Genomic DNA, 21,293 nt, shown 5'->3' with positions numbered 1-21,293 from the left:
CCGTATGTGTGCTAGCTGAGGTTTCAATAAGCCTAATGTTGAAATCTTGCTTGAAATATACTTAGGGAAATACCAAAAGGTACTCCAGAGCAGGTTGCTTTATAGAGATAATAATACTTTCCTGAATCCTTTTAATTTAGGCTTTTTATATATCATATTTTCATGAAACGAGACAACCTCCTCCCACCACAGCTCCTTAGGGGAGCAATAGCAAGGAGCAGACAGTGTTTGCTTCCTGGAGATGCTCACGCACCCTCCTTCCTGCGTTTCTCCAAAAGGCCAGCTCATTTAGCACAGCTGTCAGGTGCTTGCTCCCCTTTCCCTGGGATGAGGGGTCCGCCCAGGTCCCTACAGCAGGCTAAGCCTTGAGTTAACAGGTTAAAGTTGAAGAGTCACTGACCCATCGTGTGAAAGGGACCCAGCAGTGTGGAAGGGACTTTCCCCAGGGAGCTGCCTGGGGCCACCTTGGAGAGGCTGGTCCTTACCTTGCCCCAGAGATCCTATGCCAAGCACCTCCGTGCAGAGCATTAGAATCATACCTGGCCCACAGGAAGCAATGCATGTCAACCATGATTACTAATGTTACTATTATTATTGTAGTACTTGTTGCAAGACGCTCTGGGATTTGTCTCGGGTTGTCTTTTGAAAAAGTTCTTCCATCCTACAGAATCAAGGGGTGGATTTTAGGACCTGTAGCTGTACGGCCAATGGAAAAGCAATATGACAGCCTCAGGATTGATTCCTCCAATCATGTCAGACCCTCTATGCCCTCCTTATGCTCCCTAAATAGCCAACCATCTGAGCTCTGGCTGGGTCCTTCCGATTTACCTGGGCCATTGCAGTCTCCTGAATCCTGCGGAAGCAATGAACACCTCATTGGTATTCATCGGATGGGCTGATGGAAATGGAATGTAGCCAGACTGCTAAACCCGCGCCGTCCTGAATTGAGGTCTCAGAAATCTAATTCTGAGAACGTACATCTTGCATTACAATCTAGATTTCCAGAGTAAAGTTTTGGACGGAATAACCTAGACCTAGCTCTGGGTAAGTTAAGGCCTGGGTGAAATGAGGCAGAAAGAGCCCAGGATATACAAGTCTGAGTCTTGGCTGGGGAGGTGCAGAAGATTTGAGGTGCAAGACAGCTGGCTTCCCTCCAAGTGTTTACCACCCTGGTGCCCTGGGGCTGTGGGCAGGCCATGTGCTTATTTGCCCCTCCCACCTTCCTCTTTCTTCCCCCTCCTTTGCATATTTTCCACAGGCTAAAGAAACTCAGGCACCTATGGACCCAGAGGGAAAGTAATGGGGCAAATGAGACCAGGGGATTGGACTTTGCTCTGGTTGAGGATACCATGGGTTTACAGTGGATGATCTCTCTGACTGTTAAATGTAAGAGCTGGCCTTGGACTTTGAATCCCAGTGCTCACCCTCCTCTGTCTGGGTGTGGACCTCCTTCCCTAGAAGCTTTGGTCTCCAGGAGAGAGGATGGCATGAGGCCTGGTCTTGTATCTCTAGGAAACAGGAAGATGGTGGCAACCAAGAATTGAAACCGGCCAGTGACAACAGGGCTGCTGTTTCTTCCCTGCCCCATCCCTCCCCCAACCCCCCTCATCCTATGGTGCCCAGGCTGGATCCCACAGACCTTGCCATGGGCCTTCTTAGAGACCTCTGATGCATGTGGCCAGGGGTCTCTTTGGTGGACACGTCTCTGAGTTCACCTCCCAGAGGAGAAAGCATATGCCACTGAGACCAACTGTGGCTCCTAACTGATGTGCCTGCTCCTCAGACAATAACTGTTGTGCATTCTGGGACTCCTTTCTCTTCTTGCATTATGACACATGGAGTCCTGAGCCCAACCTAGCCTCTGGAACAGAAGAATATGTGCTTGCAGGTGCTTTCTGAAGAAAGTATTCAGAAACACAGACAACTGTGTATCAAACTGGAGGAATTACTTTGATAAGGTGAGTGGAGGGGGTCTTGTTACTGTCACTGCTCTACTTCCTGTGGCCAGCAGCCAAGTATGCCTATGGACAGGGGGTACCAGAGGCCAGCAGATACCACCCAGGTTGTGTGTCTGTAGGTGGGGGTCGGGAGAGGCTGGAATTGCTTGTGCATACCTGCAGAGCCCCCACTTCCCTCCTATCCCGAGGCATACCAAAGGAGGGCCTTTCACCCATGGATCTCGCGATCGCCGAAGGCCTCAGACTTGGATTTTTGAAAATTTTGTCCCCAGAGATATGCTAATAGGACTGGAAGAAGGAAATTATCATCAGCTTTAAACTTCTGCCAAATTTTGGTACCATGCCCATGAATTTTAAAAATAAATCCCGCTATTACATTGTGAATAGGATGATTACATTGCCTTGGGTATGTTTTAAATTTTACATGTGTTACAAGCCTTAATTTAATAAATGTAAGTTTCTAAAATGTACCACAATTTTTGGAACCCTATTTAGTAATCTCTTCATTTTAACATACCTGGACTCAGGCCTCTCTTCACCTTGCCTCTTGGTGGACTGTAGGAAGATCTGTTCCCTTTCCACATGTCATTTCAACTTCAGAAAATCTAGAGACTAAACCCTGTTTCATTACAGTGGCTGACCTACTGAAAGAGACCTTCTAGGTTGGGTGTGCGCAGTTCAGCCTCTTTCTCATGCCATTAGAAAATGTACAGCCCCGTGTTTCCCCACCAACTCCCCCAGTAAGGCTATCTCACTTACATACTGCAGCCTGCCCCACTCTGGCTGATATTCTCAAGTCCTTTACCATTAGACAATGGTGCTCAACCCTGGCTGTACACTGGAATCAAGGGAGGGGTTTTTAGAAAACTGATGCCGGTGATGTGGATGGAACTAGAGGGTATTATGCTAAGTGAAATAAGCCAATCAGAGAAAGACAATTATCACATGATCTCTCTGATATGAGGAATTTGAGAGGCAGGGCAAGGGTTGGGAAGAGAAGGGAAAGAATGAAACAAGATTGGATTGGGAGCGAGACACACCCTAAGAGACTCTTAATCTCACAAAACAAACTGAGGGTTGCTGGGGGGGTCAGTGAGGGGCTGGGGTGGCTGGATTATAGACACTGGGGAGGGTATGTGCTACAGTGAGTGCTATGAAATGTGTAAGACTGATAGATTCACAGACCTGTACCCTTGGGGCAAATAATACATTATATGTTAATAAAAACAACAACAACAACAAAACCAAATTGATGTCTAGGTCCTGCCCCTTAAGATTCTGATTTATTTGCCATGGAATGTGATCTGGGCATTGGGAAAACCCATATCAAAAGCTCCCTGGGTGGTCTTAACATGCAGCAAAGTTTGAGAAACAGTGAGCTAAGACAGTGGTTTGAAAACATTGGCATTAAACTACCCTATGATCCAGCAATTGCACTACTAGGTATTTACCCAAATGATACAAAAATACTGATTTGAAGGAGTACGTTTACCCTGATGTTTATGACAGCCTTATCAATAATAGCCAAATTATGGAAAAAGCCCAAGTGTCCATCAATAGATGAATGGATAAAGAAGACGTGGTGTGTGTGTGTGTGTGTATGTGTGTGTTTATATATATATATAGATAGATATAGATATATAATGGAATATCACTCAACCATCAAAAAGAATGAAATCTTGCCATTTCCAGTGATGTGGATGGAGCTAGAGTATATTATGCTAAGCAAAATAAATAAGAGAAAGACAAATAGCATATGATTTCACTCATGTGGAATTTTAAGAAACAAAACAGTTGGAACATAGTGGGGAGAAAGGAGAGAGGCAAACCAGAAAATGGGTTCTTAACTATAGAGAACAAACTGAAAGATTGTTGGAGGGGAGGTGAGTGGGGGTAGACTAAGTGGCTGATGGGCATTAAGAAGAGCATTTGTTGGGATGAGCACTAGGTGTTTTAGGTAAGCAATGGATCACTAAATTCTATACCTGAAACAAATATTATCCTGTATATTAACTAACTGGAATTTAAATGAAAACTTGGAAAAGGGGCAAAAAATAGAAAACATTAACATGTATCAGAATAACATTGGGGCTCATTAAAAATCAGATTGCCGGACCCTATCCCCATAGTCTCTAAATCAGAATTTCTGGATGATGCTTGATAATTGCATTTCTAACAAGTTCAAGTTCCGAGGTGATGCAAAGCTGTTGGTCCAGGGACCGCATGTTGAGAACCGCCGTCCTAAATGAAAGAAGCTGGGGAGTTGGGCTGGAGAGGGAAATATGAGTGTATATACAAAGATCCAGCTATTTCTTACTCTCAAATTCTGCCACTGGCTTCAGAAGCCACTTCTAAGCTCCTGGGTCACTGTAGCTGCAGCTAAGCAGGAAGTCTAAGGGGGTAAAATTGAGTCCAGGTAGCCAGACCTCCCAGTGATTGAGGAAGGTGTGGGTCTGACACAGAGTCTTGGGTCTGGATGGGCTCGGACGAGAAACGTGTCCCATGTGTAATTTCCTATTTTCTAGCTACATTAAAAAAAAAAAAAAAAAAAAAAACAGAAAGAGGGATGCCAGGGTGGCTCAGTCGTTAAGCCTTTGGCTCAGGTCATGATCCTAGGGTCCTAGGATTGAGCCCCCTACTCAGTGAGGAGTCTGTTTCTCCCTCTCCTTCTACCCTCCACTCCTCCTACTTGCATGTGCACACTCTCTCTCCCTCATTCTCTCTGTCAAATAAATAAATAAAATCTTTAGAAAAAAAAAAAAAAACTAGAAAGAAACTGTGAGATTAGCTTTAGCCATATGTATATTGAATCTAGTTATCCAAAATCTTACCATTTTAACATGTGATTAACATTAAAAATTATTCATGAGAGAGTCTGCAGTCTTTTTTTCCTGCTAGGTCTTGGAATCCGTTTTTATACCTAGAGCATATTTCCATTTAGACTAGCCACCTTTGTCAGGGGCTGCAGGTACGCAGCACAGGTCTGGGTTCCCCAGATGCTGGGGCCTCTGGCTTCTCAGGAGGGGCTGATGCACACTGGTACCTACTTCTCTCCACAGTGGGCAGCTCCTTCTTCCTGCCCTTCCTAGAGGCCCTGGAACCTCTTCTCAGTGTCTGAGAGCCTCTCCCACGTTCTGTACCAGCCATGCTCTGGAGAGCACAGGAAGTGGGGTGGCCCAATGATGTCTGCGCGTCTGAGGACAGGATCCAGGAGGTTCTATAGGTCAGAGCCTGGCTGTTACAAGGAGAGGATGTGGCTTTTGTCGGAGAGAAAATGGGTGTTGGAACTGATCAAGAAGAGAGTTAAGTGAAAGCTGTGTTTGAAGAGAGCAGAACTAGGATGCAGTTTTCTTTTGAGTGCAGCTGGCGGGAATGAGCGGATGTTTTGAGTGCTTCACCTGGCAAAGGAGCCCAGAACACCGCAGTTTTCACAGCACTGCCTCAATTGTCACCATGCTCTCCCGGCCACCCGCTGCCCTCTCTCCTACTGAAGTACTGAGCGCTGGCTGCATATGCAAGCTTACTGGTGAGGCGGTCGATTGTAATTCCTGGGATCTCGGGTGTTTTAGAAAGTCAAGCCTGAGTTCACATTCCCATTCTTTGCAATATGATCTTAGGCAAGTGATCTAATCTCTACGTCATGGTTTCTTCATTTGCAAAATGGGGATAATACCACTGATCCCACAGAAATCTGGTGAGGTCGGTGCTTGGCATGCAGGCGTGCCATGAGTGGTAGTGGCTGGGACGAAGGGAGGTGAGCCAGGTGCCGAGGGCACGACTTTTAAGGAGGCACTTGTGCTTGGGGTCATGCGGGTTGCACTGTGTGCAGCTCTCCCCTCCATCCCCATTGTTGCTGATATATGATTACACTGCGGTAAGTGCCTTACACACCAGGCTGCATAAAGCCTGGTCCCGTGTCTCAGGGAGCATAGGGTCCATGGGGGAGAGAAGATGTGTATACACCAACAGATCAGAGATGAGCTCGATGTCATGCTGGCCTTGAGGGAGGAAGGAGAAATCACTTCCACCTGTGGGATTCAGCCTCTGTGTCCCAGAAGAATGGACGAGGTATCTGGAGGCAGAGACTGAGGGGAACTACAGTGGAGAGTGAGCGACTTGGTCAAAGGCATGGTGGTGAAGAACTGCTTGGGGAGCATGGAATGGTTGCAGTACAGGTGCATGGAGGCTGTTAAAAGGGAAGGATAAGAGGCTGGTTGCAGGGCTTTAAATACTAGGCTAAGGGGTTTGGGCTGAACTTGGTAAAAAGTGGAAAGCCACAGACCCCATTCCACGGAGTAACCTGAGTCATGATGAATAATACCTCTTCTTCTGGAAACAGAGGAATTTTGAGAGTCGGAATTGATCGTCATTGCCCTGTCAAATCAGAATGCAAGCTCTTGGGCTTTGAGACACATGTAACTTCTAAATCATATTATCCATTAGCAGCCCTTTCCAACCCTACTCCCCCAAAGTAACCACTGTGACCAGTGTGGTATGTATCCTTCATAGACAATATAGAGAGATGTAAAAAACTGTAACAAAAATGCGATCATATCATATTTACTGTTCTCCTATTTATGTTTTTTATTGTAGAAAGCATACATCACATAAAATTTTTACCATTTTAACCACTTTAAAGTATACAGTTGAGTGGCATTAAGTACATTTACGTTGTTGTGGAATGTGCACCATCCATCTCCAGAACTTTTTGTCTTCCCAAACTGAAATGCTCTACTAGTTAAACACTGCCTCCATAGTCTCCCCTTCCACTCCAGCTCTAGCAGCCACCACTCTCCTTTCTATTTTTATGAATCTGACCACCTCATATAAATGGGCCATACAAGATTTGTCCTTTTATGACTGGCTATTTCGCTTAACATAATGTCTTCAAGGTTCATCTATGTTATAGGATATGTCAGAATTTCCTTTCTTTTAGAGGCTGAATAACATCCCATTGAGTGTATATATATTTTGTTCATCTATTCATCCATTGATGGACAGTTGGGTTGCTTCCACTTTTGGTGTACTATTAAGTAACACATTGTGGACATTTTTCCATGTGAGTTCTTACAGAGCTGCCTAATATTCTGTTACATGGAAGTGACTAGTCTAGAATCACACAACCAGCTGATGATGTAGTAGTGATTTGAGTCCAGTTCTTTTTGATTCCAAAAGCTGAGGGCTTTTCACCACTTCAGGAGACATGAGGAATGTGTACATTTTGAGTCACTGCCTGGACAGCACAATGCTGGGCTAATATAAAATAGTATACTACAACCTGACTGGGTCCTGAGGAGATTCTGATGAATGAAGTGAAGAGAGTGGGTGGAAGTTTGGTCTAGCCCTGATTTAGAGTCCTCACTCTGTCTTCCCACAATGCAGAGATCACCAGTTCTCTGTCAACGCCGACCTGGGCCTCTCTCAGGGTAGCTCTGGAATGCGGTAGTCACCCCTGATCCACAGGGGATATGTTCCAGGCCCCCCAGTGGATGCCTGAAACCATGGACAGTACTATCTAAGCATCAAAACTATATATATATATATATATATATATATATAAAATACTTATATAAGCATCAAAAACTATATATATTTTCTTATACATGCATAGTTGTGATAAAGCTTTATTTATAAATTATGCACAGTAAGAGAGTAATCATAAAATAGAGCAATTATAACAATATACTGTAATAAAAGTGATGTGAATATGGTGTCTCTCTCAAAAGATCTTATTGTACTGAACTCATTCTTCTGGTGATGACATGAGATGGTAAACCGCCTACACGATGAGATGAGTGAGGTGAACGATGTAGGCATTGTGACATAGTGTTAGGGTACTACTGACCTTCAGCGACAGGAGAAAGTAAGTCTACAAGAAGATACTGTCGACCTTCAGAAGGAGAACTGTGTGCTTCTGGACTGCTGCTGACCACAGACTGCTGCTGACCAGGGGAACAAAAACCTCAGAAAGCAAAACCGTAGAGAAGGGGGCACTACTGTAGTCACAAATCATAGCATCTTGGCGACAGAAGGGAACTTAAAGTTCATCTGACCCAAATATGTGTTTCAGGAGAGGAAGAAACTGGCCCCTCCACACGTAAGCTTCCCCTGCCTTTGCCTTGAGGGTGTGGTTGCCAGGTAAGTATGTGGTAAGAGGTTCCATGTTGTTTCCCACCCCAGTTTTATTGATTCCGCCACCCTGTGGATGCTGGAAACTCATTTTCCCAAGTGCATTATTTTTCTTGTTTATTTCTCTTGTATACATGTATTCTTCCAGCAGCCTGCCTGGCTTTATTAAAAGATATTTATGTTTTCTGATCACTTCTTCTTCCTTCTGTTCCTTCCAGGAATGGAAAATCAATCTGAATGTCATTAAGAGGATATTCCCCGAAGAAGATTGCTGGTGACAGTGGATTTGTCACCCAACTTACTTTCTTTCACTGAGCAATTGGAATTTCCTCCACAGAGGGGTGAGACCCTGTGTTATTACACTGTCTGAATTCAGGCAGGCCTTTTATGGATATGCCAAGTCCTCATTCCATTGTCTCATTGTCAGCGGCTGATCTGATCTCTACACTGATTAATTAGTTTCAAATCCCTTCATATTGATCTAATAAAATCGGCTTGTTTAATTCATGTTGGGAATTCTGAGAATGTTTCATTTGGACTCTGATGAGGGGTCTTTCTTTTAGTGTCCTGTTGGAGCCCTCCCTAGGGAGAGAGGTTGTCTTCCTTGCAGTCTCTTGAATTTCACAGAGCAGATCCTGAAATGGTGGTGAGACTCTCCCTGCTGCCAGGTCTGGATGCTTTCACAACAGACACTTCTGCCTATGGATAGGGCAGTTTTTATGTCCTCTCACCTGTCTTCTCCACCTCCAGAAGTTGTTTAAGCTGGTTCTAGGTATCAAAACCCAGCCTGTAAGGTGGGGCCGCCCCCTACCCACACCCCCATCCCATTTCCCTTCAGTCAGGGCTAGGACAGAGCCATGGCCACTTCACCAGCCCTAGTCACAGGCTGCTTGATTTGTAAATGTCTGCTTTTTTGTCTATTGGCTGTGATCCCCTCAGGAGAGGGCGGGGAGCGAAACTCTCAAAGCTGGGGATGCCTGGGTGGCTCTGTCAGTTAAGCATCTGCCTTCTGCTCACTTGGTGATCCCAGGGTCCTGGGATAGAGCCTTGCATCAGGCTCCCTGCTCAGTGGGGAGTCTGTTTCTCCCTCTCCCTCTCCCAGCTGCTTGTGCCCTCTCTCTCTCTCTCTGTAATAGATCAATAAAATCTTTAAAAAAAAAAAAAAATAGAAGACTTAAAAAAAAAAAAAAAAAAAAAACCTTCCCAAAGTTGAATGTTTTCTGTTCTGTCACAAAAAGAATGGATGGGCAGATACAAGTGGCCCTAGAGGGGAGAAGGGAATTGAGCTAAGAGCCACCCCCATCCTGGATGCAGGACCGATTCGTGGCACTCCCTTGGATGCCTGTCGGGGTATGGTTACTCATCGGCTGGAATTAAAATTCTGAGAGGTACGCTCCCAAACAGCAACCACCAGGATGCAGGGAGCTCGTTTATTTCACACGATGAGGCCATATCCGACTGAACTCTCCTCGCATATCTGCCCTAAGATAGCTTTCATAAAATTGTGTGAACATGCTCTTGGAATGGCCTCAGACTTCCCTCAAAGCCCCCTGCCACGACCTGTCCTCCAGCCCAGGCTCTCGAGCAGCCTCTGAGGCGCCCCCTACATGACAGGGATCTCCGCCATCTCTACCCACCAGGCAGGAGCCCAAAGTGAGCCGCCCTGCCCCGCCCCCGCCCCAGCAGCCTTGGGGCCTGGCAGGGCCCTGGGAGCCGCCTTGCGGGCTGCCGCGCTCGGCCCCTTCATTTGTCTTCATTAATGTTGCTTATAGCTGAGGCCTTTGTCACACATGTGATTATGTGAGATTCGATTCTCCACAATGTGTAAGCACAGAGCTCTGGCGCACGGCTCGGAGCCGGCAGCAGCCCGGGGAGGAGCCTTCCTGCTGCCGCGCGGTTAGCGTGTGCTTCAGCCCCGAGGGCTGCGGGCCGAGCTGGAGGACCCGGGTCTCCAGTGTGAGGAACTGGTTCTCAGAGGGATGAGGGTCAATGGGCGGCCTTGGTCGCTGGCCCAGGGACTCCTCTCTGCCCGCCGTTCACCTCAGTGAGTAAGTCCTTATCGATTCCTCGCCCCCCGCAGCGCGGTCACCGGGTGGGCTCAGTGTCATCCCCTCAGCGTCTCTTCCCTCAGTCCCTTCCTCTCTCCAATTCCGGGGTCCTGTCCTCGTCTCAGCCCACCTGAATCACCTCGTGGCTGGATCCTGCGACAGCCTCTTAGTCATATTCCCTACCTCCAGTCTTTTTTTTTTTTTTTTAATTTTTAAATTTTTTTTTTTTTTTTTAAGATTTCACTTATTTATTTGACAGAGATAGAGAGAGAGAGGGAGATCAAGCACAGGCAGACAGAGTGGCAGGCAGAGTCAGAGGGAGAAGCAGGCTCCCTGCGGAGCAAGGAGCCAGATGTGGGACTCGATCCCAGGACGCTTGAATCATGACCTGAGCTGAAGGCAGCGGCTTAACCAACTGAGCCACCCAGGCGTCCCCTTACCTCCAGTCTTGTTCCCCTGAAATCCATCCCCACACGCTCTTGGTATCCTCGTGTTTCTGAAATGCCTACCAGTTTGGGCCACTCTGTCTTCTCTGGGAAAAGAGCAAACTGCTTCAGCAGATCTGTAAGCCCTTCAGGACCGGGTCCCCAGAACCCTTCCTGGCTCTAGCTCCATCTCTATGCTCGTTGCCTTACCCCTGCCCCCACCTTTCTCTCCATTTTTTAGACTATGGTTTGTGACAGGGTTCCAGAACAATTCTACCTTGTGTCTAATATCTTAGGGCTTTTAGAAAAAGCAGGGGGTTTTTTTGTTTGTTTGTTTGTTTGTTTTTTAGTTTTTAACTCACTCTGCTATTGCTCAGATTAAGACAGGAGAACATGGGCAGCTGGACCAAGTGAAATGTCCCAGTCACTACTTGGCTATGTGTGTTCTTCTCCAGGGACTGAAGTTGCCTTTCCGAGCTGTCATACTCACTTGGCTCTAGGTCCAAGGAAAAGAATAACAAGTTACCAGAGGGTGAAGGGGGGAATTTATTAAAGGGTATGCATGAGGGAACCCAGAGAAATTTGGCTTCAGGAAGAGCAGAGACAAGACACCTCCAAGGTGCAGCCAGTCTCCCTGTCTCTGTCTCTCTCTTCAGTCTCTTTCGTCAGCTTGCCTCTCTTCGTTCTTCTTACCTTTTCTTGACCAGCTTTTTTTGCTTATTCATCCTGTACACAACCCAAAAGGGCAACCACGTGCTAGGGTCTACCTGGGCTCCTAACTTAGCATCCATGACAGCTTCTTACTGTCTGAGAATTGCTTTGATGGTCCTGTGTCACTCACTGAGCCAGGCTGCAGCAATCCTAGGTCCCCGTCAACTTTAAGATTGGTTATTCTTGGCTCAGAACTCCTTGCATTCTTCCCCATAGCTTTGACCCAAGTGGGAGGTTACAAGGGTGTTCTACCTTCTCTATTAGGGGCTGGGAGTGGAGGCAGCTTATCAATGAGTTGCTGTGTTAGTTATTTAATTAACTGTGTTAGTAACAAGGAACTGTAACAAATTAACAAATGAGGATATATTAGTAACAAAGAATCACAAACTGGGTGGCTTAAACAACAGAAACATATTGTCTCACAGTTCCGGAGGCTAGAAGTCTGAAATCTAGGTGTTGAGAGGGTTGGTTCCCTCTTTTTTTCAAATCTTCAGATTTTTTTTTTTTGAATATAGTTGACACAATGTATATAAGTTTCAGGTATATAACATAGTGATTAGACAAGCTTACACATTAGACTCTGTTCACAAGTGTAGCCGCCGTCTGTGCCCATACATCACTATTACACTATCATTGACTATAGGGGCACCTGGGTGGCTCAGCCACTTGGCCTTCTGACTCTTGATTTTTGACTCCAGTCGTGATCTTGGGATCGTGAAATTGAGCCCTGCCTGAGGCTCCACACTCGGCAGGGTCTGCTTGAGATTCTCTCTCTCCCTCTCCCTTTGCTCCCCCACTCTGTGTCTCAAATAAAATATTTTTAAAAAACCCAATATCATTGACTATATTCCTTATGCTGTGCCCTTTATTCCCATGACTTATTCATTCCGTAACTAGAAGCCTGTATCTCCCATTTTCTTTCACCCATTTTGTTTAAAACCCTATCCTCCTTCCCTCTGGCAAACATCAAGTTTGTCCCCTGTATTTATAGGTCTGATTCTGTTTTTTCGTTTGCTTATTCATTTGTTTTGTTGGTTTTATTCCACTTATGGGTGAAATCATATGGCATTTGTCTTTCTCAAACTGACTTATTTCACTTAGCCTAATACCTTCTAGATCCATCTGTGTTGTCTCAAATGTCATGATATCATCCTTTTTATGTATAATATTCCATTGTGTATATACACCACATCTTTCTTATCTATCCATCTGTCAATGGACACATTGACAGTAGCCAAGAGATGGTTGCTTCCATCTCTTGGCTACTGTAAATAGTGCTACAATAAATGTTGCATAAACATTGAGGTGCATATATTTTTTCCAATTAGTGTTTTCATTTTCTTTGGGTAAATACCCAATATTGGAATTATTAGATCATATACTATTTCTATTTTTAATTTTTTGAGGAGCCTCCATATTATTTTCCATAGTAGATGCACTGAATTACATTCCCACCAACAGTCTATGAGGGTTCCTTTTTCTCCACATTATTGTTAACACTTGTTATTTCTTGTCTTTCTTTTAATCATTCTAACAGGTCAGGTATTATGTGATATTTCATTGTGGTTTTGATTTGCCTTTTCCTGATGATTAGTGGTGTTGGGTACCTTTTCATATTTCTGTTAGCCACCTGCATGTCTTGTCTGGAAAAATGTCTATTCAGGTCCTCTGCCCATTTTTAAATCAGCTTGTTTGTGTTTTTGTTTTTGTTTGTGTTTTTGCTTTGGTGTTGAGTTGTTTAAGTTCTTTATATATTTTGGATATTAACCCACTATTGGGTATATCAATTTGTAACTATTTGGTTTTGGGTTGTTTTTTGTTTTGTTTTGTTTTGTTGTTTTCCTTTGCTGTGAAAAAACTTTTTATTTTGATGTAGTCTCAGTAGTTTGTTTTTGCTTTTGTTTCCCTTGCCTTAGAATACATATCAAGAAGAATGCAATGTCACACAAATTACGGCCTGTGCTCTTTTCTGGGAATTTTATGGTCACGTTTCACATTTAGTTCTTTAGTTCGTCTTCAGTTTATTTTTGTGTATGGTGTTAACTGGTGGCCAAATTTGATTCGTTGTATGCAGCTGTCCAGTTTTCCCAGCACCATTTATTGAAAAGACTGTCTTTTCCTCATTGTACATTCTTGCCTCCTTTGTCATAGATTAATTGACCAGACAATTGTGGGTTTATTTCTGGGCTCTCTATTCTATTCATTGATCTATGTGTCTATTTTTATGCCAGTACCATATGTTTTGATTACTACAGCTTTGTAGTATATCTTTAAATCTGGAATTGTGATACGTCTAGCTTTGTTCTTCTTCCTCAAAATTTCTTTGGCTATTCAGGGTCATCTGTAGCTCCATATCATTTTAGTATTATTTGTTCTCATTAAAAAAAAAAAGTTGCTTAATTTGATAGGGATTGCATTGAATCTGTAGATTGCTTTGGGTAATATGGACATTTTAATAATATTAATTCTTCCAATCCATGAGCATAGCATAACTTTCCATTTGTTTGTGTCATCTTCAATTTCCTCCACCAATGTTGTGAAGTTTCCAAACTTTGGTTAAGTGTAGGGTTGGTTCATCCTGAGGGCTATGAGGGAAGAAGGATCTGTTCTATGCCCTAACAAAGGCTGTTTTGTTGTTATGTTTCAACCCAAAGCAGTTGCTAAGCTCAGGGCCAAGAGCCATCTCTGTAGTTCTTCTCTTAGGTCTCCTCAGCAGCTCCCTGGTCAGCCTGCTCGGCTAATCCTTCAGAAACAACTAGATACTAGAGAGAGACATTAGGTTTAAATTGAGGTCCCCCACCACAGACCGAAAGTAATATGTAAACTCCAAATAAAGATATTCTACAGGCCACAATGCCCCACTATACCCTTTCCAGGAATATAACCTTTCAGTAGGTTATAGAAAGATTATAAAATGGATAGTTCCGATAGCTCTGACAGCAACTATTAATCCAGTCAATACTAGTGACAAGAGTAATGATGATACTCTTCATAATAATGTACACCACATGTGTGGTGCATTAGAATTGTCAGAGGATTTTCACATACATTATTTTGTTTCATCCTCACAACAACTATGTAAAGTAAGAAAGCAGACTTTGTTTCATTTTATTATTTATTTATATTTTTCTAAGATTTTATTTATTTATTTGAGAGAGAGAGAGAGCTTGAGAGTGAGGGCGATCTCAAGTCGGGGGTGGGGGAGAGAGGGAGGGGCAGAGGGAGAAGCAGGCTCCCTGTAGAGCAGGGAGCTGGATGTGGGACTCGATCCCAGGACCCTGAGATCATGACCTGAGCCAAAGGCAGATGCTTAACTAACTGAGCCACCCAGGCACCCCTCATTTTATTATTTTTTTAATTGAGAAATAATTGACATATAACATTATGTTAGTTTCAAATGTACAACATAGTGATTCATTATTTTGATTATATTATAAAATGACCACCATGATAAGTCTAAACAACTATCATTCTAGTTACAAAGCTTTTCCTTGTGATGAGAACTTTTAAGATCTACTTCCTTAGCAACTTTCAACCAGGCGGTATAGTATTATTAACTGTAGTCACCCTGCTGTACATTAGTTACACTCTCATGATTTACTTATAATTGGAATTGTATACATTTTGACCTTCCTTCACCCATTTTCCCACCCTCCAACCACATCCCTGGTAATTGCCATTCCATTCTCTGTATCTATGAGTTTGCTGGTTTGTTTTAGATCCCACATATAAGTGAGATCATATGGTATTTCTCTTTCTCTGTCTGACTTACTTCACTTAGCATAATGGCCCTCAAGTTCTGTCCATGCCATTGCAAATGGTAGGCTCTCATTCCTTTCTATTGGCTGAAATATAAATATATATATATATATATATATATATATATATCTCACAATTTCCTTATTCATTAACCATCAGTGGTTAATATCTTGGCTATTGTAATAATGTTGCAATAAATATGGGTGTGCCAATATCTTTTTGAGTTAGTGCTTTCATTTTCTTCAGATAAATACTTAGAAATGGAATTACTAGATCATAGGGGAGTTCTATTTTTAATTTTTTGAGGAAACTCCATACTGTTTTCCATACTGGCTGTACCACTTTACTTTCCCACCAATAGTGTACAGGGGTTCCCTTTCCTCCACATCCTCGCCAGTGCTTGTTATTTCTTGTCTTTTTGATATTAGGCATTCTATCAGGTGTGAAGTAATATCTCATTGTGGTGTTGATTTGCTTTTCCCTGATAGTTGGTGATGCTGAGCATCACTAGGTACCTATGAAGATTTCTGTTATGTTGTCTCTTTGTGCCTTGGTTTCCTGTCTGTAAAGATAGCAATAGCTACTCAAAGGATTGTTACATAGGTTAATATTAATAAATATTAATAACTTCAAAACATTAGTACCTTGAAAGCATGACGTAACAGATGCTAGTTTCGTAATACTACAGAGGGAGAAAGGAGATGCAGAGGTTAAGAGTCTCAGTCAAATTTCTCAAACCCATGACAGAAATGGGACTGCCCTCAAGTTCAGGGTGGGGAGAGGATCAGATGGGTACCTCTGTGAAACCCGAAAGGAGATGGCTCTCCATTTCCACCTATTATTCCTGTCATATCCTATAGTTACTTTGTTAGAGGCTCCTATAATCTCATTTTTTTCAACTGTGTTTTCTTTTATTTCCTGTCAAAGCTATTTTGTTGTTACCAAAATTAGGAAAGTATAAAGAACATGCCTTTTAGAATAAAATAACATGCATCTCTTTAGTTATGCTTGTAATATCCCAAAATCGTGCAGTATAGTCCTTTACCAGAAACGAAAGGGAAAGAGGAAAATTATGTACGAACACACACACAAAATTATTACTAGAAGATATAAGGGAACTTGAAGATGGTACAAAATATTTCTTTTCTTTACTTTTCCATCAAGTCTCCTTTCCGTCTCTAGGTCAAGACCTTCTCTTTTATCTCTCTGCTGCATCTCCTGCCCTCCCACCTACTGGAGGCTGGTTCTCTCTCTCCCCTTCTTGGCTCCATTCTAGGATGTCTTAGATTGGGATCTTCAGAGGCAGCTGCTGAGATGAGGGATCATGTGAAAGTGATTTATTAGGAAACCTTCCCTGGAAAAAATTAGGGGGTGGGGAGTGGGATCAGGAAGAGGGGTATTGAAAAATATCAAGCAACGTTTCACAGAGTTGTTCTTGGGGATGTAGGAGGTCTTAATTCAAAGTCTTCTTCATTAGCAAAGGACAGAGAGCTGGATCGTTGACCCTCCTGCAGTCAATAATCACTGGTTGTTAAGGCTTATCCCTACCTTTCTCCCCAAGATGGAAATTCCCAATTGCTTCCAGCAGCCTGTATGCAGACCTGAGGGTCCTTTACAAGAGAAGCCGGTGTTGGCTGTTGGAAATTAAGGCAGTGCTGAGGCTGGTGTGTGAGAAGGTGGTGGAAAGATCCGAGGGGACAGGGGTCTGCTTCATCAAGTGCATGGCAAACCTTGGAGGTTCTGTTCCTAACTTCATCATGTAAGAGGCTCCCTGAAGATCCTCCTGAGGAGGGATGAAGGGGAATTTACATCCTTCAGAGGCGAGAGTCTACAAAACAACACATCTTTTTGTTATTCACACACATTGTCCCCTTTGGCAGTTTTGATGTTTTATGCTACACAAGGTCTGGTTTTTTATTTGTTTTACTAAACTCAAAGAAGGGAAAGAAATGACGAGAGTGAAGGTAGAAGAAAACTCCACCAGTGCACAAGTATAAACCTATTTTAGTTCCATCTAATTGATTTTTAAATAAAACTAAGGATTGATGAGACTAATTTTTCATGCCAATTAAATCATGCTTAGGTTTATGGTCCTGGGGGCCTCGGCTCTCCTAGGGAGTGTTTCTGACTCCAAGCAGGTGTCCCCATGTCCTAAGACTCTCACCCCACATTTCTCTTTTTCTTTGTCTGCCTCACTCTTCCTTCTGTCCAAAATTGGCCTCGATTTCTTATTTCCTTCCCCTTTTTACTTCTTTGAAAGCCATAGGTTCACTAGTAGGAGGGAAATGCTGAGAAAAGAGGTTGAATGCCCATTCTGTATCCTTTTGAACACCCAGTCTGTATCCTTTTGGTTAGGGTTGTATTTGAGGTGAAAAGAGACCGGGGGAGCTAACTTACAGTGGGAGTGATGGAAGGTTATAGGAGTGGCAGGCATGAAGGAAAGGGAAGAGGGAGGTACAGAAAGAACATGTTGGCTGGGCTCTCTGTGTCAGAGCTGATCTCACAAAGGCGTATTCTCCCTAATGAGGGAAGATGGGTTTCTGGCCTACAGAAGACAGAGCAGTAGAGGGGAAGTGCTTGGCGAGGAGGAGACTGCTGGCAGCTGGCACCTGTTGTAGGGAACTGGACCACTCACCTTCAGTGCCTCTTGGCAGCAAGGCAACGGACTTCCTAATGGAGACTGAGGAAGCCGGAACTCGGAGAGATAATGAACTGAAATAGGATTCCTGTCTGAATTGAAAGTCAGAGCTGGTGGTAATGAATGCAGTTGTCTCCACTGAGCCTGGAAACTCCACTCAACATGGAATTTTGTGAAATGAAGCCTTCCTTCTAGGGCAACAGATTATGAGGAGAAGAATATATGTTTAAATTGCTATTAAACTGAGTTAAGCAAACTTAGGCAGTAGCCTTCCACCTCAACAGATCGATCCTGCAAGCTAGGTGTTCAGACATCCTGAGAGGCTCGACGGAGGCTTAACATCTTGCTGAGTCTTCCAGCAACCTCTGAAACGAAACAGGTGCTAAAATCTTTCTGCCATCTAGGAGCTTAAGCATCTTAAGGGCAACCCAAGACTATTGTCCAAGGCTGTTTCTCTGAATGGACAGATATCCTCAAATTGGAAGCTTGTGTTATTAGGGGGAGAGCAAAAGCAGGGGGAGAGTTGCAAGCACTCTGGAAATCCAGAGAGATGTTTTCCTGGGCTGGGCAGTTTCGGCAAAAAAGCCTAGACTCTGGAGGACATTAAAAGAAGGAACTGAAGGAATATTTATCCTATAACAATGTTGGATAACAAGTCTTTTGATCCTGAACTTCCCAACATCATTAACATTTCTACTGCACTGAATGGAAAAAAATATTCTGGACTGCAGAGATTTTACCCTTAAGGTAAGATGTTTTATTGATGTTTAAACTGACAGTGATCTGTATAGTATTTGGTATTTGCATTGTCATTGATGAGTTTTTAACTCGTGCCCTAAGTGACTGCCAGTCTGCACGTCAGAAAAGTTTGTGTCAAGTCAAATTTTTGTAAATCAATCAACTTTGATGATTTAAGGAGATGATAACACCATCCATCTATAAATCATCTCTGCAGTTTACAAAGTATGTTAGTATATATGGTATCATTTTTCACAATCTCTTTATCAGGAAGTGTTGTCATCTCCATTTTCCAGAAGGGGAATTAAGACTGATGTGGATGGAGGGATATGTTCAAGCTTCTGCTCCTTCCTAGGTTGCATTCAGAAGTCCGTTCTCCCAACTGTAAATCTTACATTCTTTTTTCCTTATTTGGTACACACTCATTAAATCAATCCCCTCATTGAATAAATCCTCATTCTGAAAGGTTAATTCTTCTGTTTTATATGTATGTCAACAGGTACTTTTATTTATCAAATTATTTTTAAATAGGGGTAGAGCCATGGTGGGTCAACACTTAATGAGTGTCAACTAGGACTGAAATAACAATAAGGTTAAGTGAATTTCCTAAATTCTTGCTGAAACGATGGTATCGGTAATGAGTAATTCAAGCCTCTAGTTAGCCTATAAAACACCCCTATATTTTCATTTCTTGTTTTGATAGCCTGGTTATTTGCAATGCCCATAAGAACACTTTCAGTGGAAGCATAATATGTGAGCTTACCCAAGACCCAAGGGCAGATCCATGTATCTGTAAGCTTTGAAGGTTACACAATTTGGCAGAACAGTTTTAAGAAAAAGAATACACAATTAGTGAAGGACTCTGAAGATTCAGCTCCATTAGCTTCATGGCAAATCTACTTCTGCCAATAGCTGATGGGAAAGCTCCAGCGGGCTCCCTTTCAGACTCTCACCACACTCCACATCCTAGAGAGGTGGGGTGAAGCCCCTGTTGGGGACAAAGATATTGAGAGCAGCTGGCCATTTGAAATACATTCAGGTTTTTAAGACCTGGGAACAAAAATAATTTAAAGATAGGCTTGAAGAACAAGTTTTAACAATCTTTGAACAAGGAAGGAATATCCACAGATCAGAGGGAGAAATTGTTACCCCACGTTTCAGAGGTGCATTCTGGAAACTTCAGACTAGTACTCTTCACATTAACCACCAACAAATTTCTAAAACGTGTTATCTAACAAGTAGTTTGTTAAAGTGTAGAAAGGATGGGGAGACATGATTACCAGGTTCTCGCATACTAAAAATATCACAAATGAAGTTCATTTCCATGTTTTTTTAAAAAAAGATTTTATTTATTTATTTGAGAGACTGTGAGAGAAAGCACAAGCGGGGCATGGGGGGAGAGGAGGAGGGAGTGGCAGAGGGAGAGGGAGAAGTAGACTCCCCACAGAGCAGGGAGCTCCATGAGGGAGTCAGTCCAGGACCCCAGGATCCTTACCTGAAGTGAAGGCAGACACTTAACCAACTGAGCCACCCAGGTACCCCAATTTCCATGTTTTAAACTGAAGTATTAAACCCAAAGATCAAGCGCATACATTTGGGTTTTGGAAGACTACTTGACAGGATCTTTCATGATATCTTTTCAGACAAGTTGGAGAAATGTGGATTGAACTTTGGAATAGTTAAATAGATTGGTTTGGTTGACTGATAGAGTTAGATGAATTAGTGCTGAAGGGAAAGCTAGAAGAGGTGCCCCTTTCTTTTCAACTTTTGCTTGTCAGCCACAATGGAGATGCAAAGATAAATAGGACAGCGCTCCTGCCTTTGAGAGTTTGGCAGGAAAAAACGATATACATATAAGCAACTAGCTGTGATCATTGCGGGGAGGGATGGCTGGGGGATGCTTAAGGGAAATGGGGCGACTGAAGTAGAACCAAGGGGGGCGGGGTGGGAGATGTTTATGGCAATTGGTAATATCTGGCTGTTACACACAGCTGTCTTAGAAAGCAGTGAGGCTTTCAACTAGAGAAGAAATGATTGTTGGGGAAGGACATCAAAACAAATGACTTTCCGGTTTTATTCAAATGCTGAAGTCCTGAGTTCGCTCCTGGTTAAATCATGGCACCTGGCCTTGGCACAACCAAGCCTGCCCCCAAGCTCTGAGAATGCATCTCCACAGCCAGGGTCTGGGTGGGTGTGTCAGGGGAACAGAACCGCTGAGGTGGGGGACAGAGTCATCTTGGAGACCATGATCACACTAGGAATGAAGGAAGGGGAACCGGGAAGCTTGTTAGCCTGTTCAGAAGAATAGTAGGGTCCTCATGAAAGAGAACATACTTGGCTATTCAAAAAATTATGAGCTAAAGGGCTCAGGAATTAGAGGAGACTTATGGTCTAGCAAATGGAAGCTGGCAATATGTGTGGGAGACCCTCCGGTCAGAGAGATTGTATTTATTTCTACAGAGTGCTAAAAACCTCCATATTCTCCTTGTTGCGGAGCTTTTTCATGCCATCAAAAAGACTGATTCTGCTTTTCCAAAGAACAGTGTGGGTTATTTATTATCATTTATAAGAAATATTTCTGCAATGCTACCTCAGGGTCTGAAACAAGCCTGGCTGGCTGAGGCATATCTAAAGTCTGAAAATCCGAATAATGTCAGCCTTGTTTCCTATACAGAGCACGGTTTAAAATGAAAAATTAAGTTATTGAGTCGTTTAAGTACCTAGTAACAACTCATATAGACTGGGAAGAATTTATTAGAAAAATACATCTCATTCCCCCAACACAGGAGCCCACAGCTCACTGTGCACAATTGTCAGCAGCCGGGTTCCATTAGATTCTATCCCTGGCAAGTGTCCTGGCCTAAATCTACATTCTGCCTGAAAATCT

General features: G+C 43.3%; 1 long non-coding RNA gene across 1 annotated transcript; it reads left to right on the top strand.

Annotated features, from left to right (window-relative positions):
- The first annotated feature begins 5 nt into the window (after window positions 1-5).
- LOC309868279 lies at window positions 6-8,594 on the top strand. The gene is made up of 2 exons (XR_014313616.1): window positions 6-1,958; window positions 8,306-8,594. It is a non-coding gene; the product is annotated as an uncharacterized lncRNA (long non-coding RNA).
- The last annotated feature ends 12,699 nt before the right edge of the window (window positions 8,595-21,293 follow it).

This window comes from Mustela nivalis (assembly GCF_964662115.1).
Source record: "Mustela nivalis genome assembly, chromosome: 6".
NCBI lineage: Eukaryota > Metazoa > Chordata > Mammalia > Carnivora > Mustelidae > Mustela > Mustela nivalis.
Note: the sequence above shows the minus strand (reverse complement) of the source record. Positions and strands in the feature narration are given on the sequence as shown.